The sequence below is a fragment of the Mesoplodon densirostris genome, chromosome X, assembly GCF_025265405.1.
Source record: "Mesoplodon densirostris isolate mMesDen1 chromosome X, mMesDen1 primary haplotype, whole genome shotgun sequence".
NCBI classification, from domain to species: domain Eukaryota; kingdom Metazoa; phylum Chordata; class Mammalia; order Artiodactyla; family Ziphiidae; genus Mesoplodon; species Mesoplodon densirostris.
In genome coordinates, this window is record NC_082681.1 from 117,144,132 (window position 1) to 117,146,497 (window position 2,366).

Sequence of the window (2,366 nt, forward strand, 5' to 3'; positions counted from 1 at the left end):
TCACGCACCTAGAGCCCGTGCTCCGCAACAAGAGAAGCCACTGTAATGAGAAGCCCACACACCTCAACGAAGAGTGGCCCCCGCTCGCCGCAACTAGAGAAAGCCCGCACGCATCAACAACGACCCAACGCAGCCAAAAATAAATAAATAAATAAATTTAATAATTTTAAAAAATAACATTTACTGATCAGTTACCTTGTACTGGGCACTGTACCAAACTATTGTATTAAAAAAAAAAAAGACAGTGGCACATGATCAAGGCCAGAGATTAAACCAGGAAGAAACAGACAAGGCAGTTCAAGAAGGAACTCCACAAATGCTGGCTGCCTCTCACAGCTTTGCTCTTAGGCTCAGCCTGGTGCAATGGGGGAAGGGGTGGATTTTCAGAGAACCCAGCGTGGCTCCAAGATCCAGCAACGGAGTAAACAGAAAACACACTAGCGAGGGTGGGTGGACGCTGTTGCCTCCTCCTTACCTTGCGGATGCTAATTCCAGAGCAGAAGCAGCGTAAGTCTTCTGGAACCTCATGATCTGCAGGACGTGGACCTCTTGCCATCCTTAGGCCGAGGCGGTCCTGGAAATCCAGCCAGGCTGCACAGACCGACTGAAGGCCTCAAAGCCCGCAGCTGAGGGATGAGGGCCCGCAGGCGAAGCTTGCCCTCTGGCTGCAGACCAGCAGGCCCGCCTAACACCAACCCTGCGGGCGGCAGGCGATTTCAAAAGAGACTGTCCTTGTTGCGAGGTGAGCAATTCCCAGCCGCCCTGGCAGCACCGTAGGTGTCCTGCCCGTGTGGGCTCAGCGCTCAGTCCCACGCAGGCTGACAGCCTTTCACCACCAGCTTCTGCAGAGTGCGCACCACACACCCAGGGCAGCCAGGAGTTCCAGGGAGCGGTCCTCAATCACTGATGAAAGGGACCCGACCGCACAACACCCCAGTTTCTCACCGCCCAGTGGGGCCACTTGGAGATGCGTGCTACCCGGGCTGCCTGCTGTCCCCAGTCGTCACCTGCTCACTGACACCAATAACTTGTCCTGACTGCCTTCCCTCCTCTTTTCCCCACTTTCCTGCTGGTGCTTCCTGGTTTCCCCTCCCAAGTAAACTGCTAGCGCTCGAATCCTAGTCTCCGGGCTTCACGGGGGACTCGTGCTAAGACACCACCTGATTGTAGTTTTGTAAATCACATCCCCCCCCACCGCTGCCCTCAGGGCTCACATAATGAGCGCTCCCCGGCCCAGGCAGTTGTGCTTCAGCAAGCAGCCTCTCCCCGACTATCCACCCCTGGAAGGCATCTCACGAGGCTGTTTCCGCGCTTTTCCACGTGGGTTCACAAGTGAGCTCCGAATAACACTGACTCAGCGCTCCTTGGAACCCGGCCCCTGCAAGCCGCCCCCCTCGCCCTCCCTGCCCCCTCGCCCTCCCTGCCCCCTCGCCTGCCTCCAACAGTGAGTCCCCTAAGCAGTGGTGCTCAGGGCGTGGCCCTAGTATCCCCCCCCCCATCCGTGTTACCTGGGGAGCATGTTGAAAATGAGCTTTCCTGGACACTACCAACTGAATCAGAATTTCTGCAGGGGCCCGGGAATCTGCATTCTAAGCAATTCCTCCAGGCATCTTAATACAGCCTGAACTTTGAAATCAGCTGCTGGGAAGCGTGAGCCTTCAGCAATCAGCGTCATCAATTTACAGTAATCAGTTCCCAGCCCAGCCTCCTTCAGCAAAACCCACAGCGCTCAGCAGCCCAGCTCAGGTGCTTCATCCCCTTTACTGTTTGTGTGTGACCCTCCCGGCAGTTTTGTGTGTTTTTTCTGCTCTCTCGGCTTCTGACACTGCTTTGCCCATAGTGCAGAGGGTAGACACGTGCCTGGGGTTGTCGGCTTCCTGGGGGAGAACTCAGCCAATGACTGCCAGGCGTGGGCATATTAAAGCCCAGCTGCCTGGCTTGGATCTGGGACAAACTCTTGGGGTGAGTTTACCCTCAAGAGCTCCCCTGGGGATCTGGCCTCGACTGGGACTTCGCTCAAGATCACCCTTTGCTTGCCTTCCTCCCCTTTCCTGTCTTGCTCCCACCCTGCCCTTCCTCCTGAAGAAACCTGAATCCTCACCTCAGGCTCTGCTCTTGGGGACATTTACCTACAAACCTGTTTTATTTATTTTTCCCTGACTTGTGCTATGTGAGTGAATTTGAAAATAGCTCATTACACCATAAATAACAACTCTGCTCAGTATCAAATTGTTCACAAGCAGTTTCAGTTACAATGAAAGGAGGTGCCTTCATGGATGGAGGTCAGAAAGCCGGTGCCCCTTTCCCTACTCCGCCATTTCCTCTAACCATCGGTCATTGCTGAGACTTCATGAGCACTTACTGCG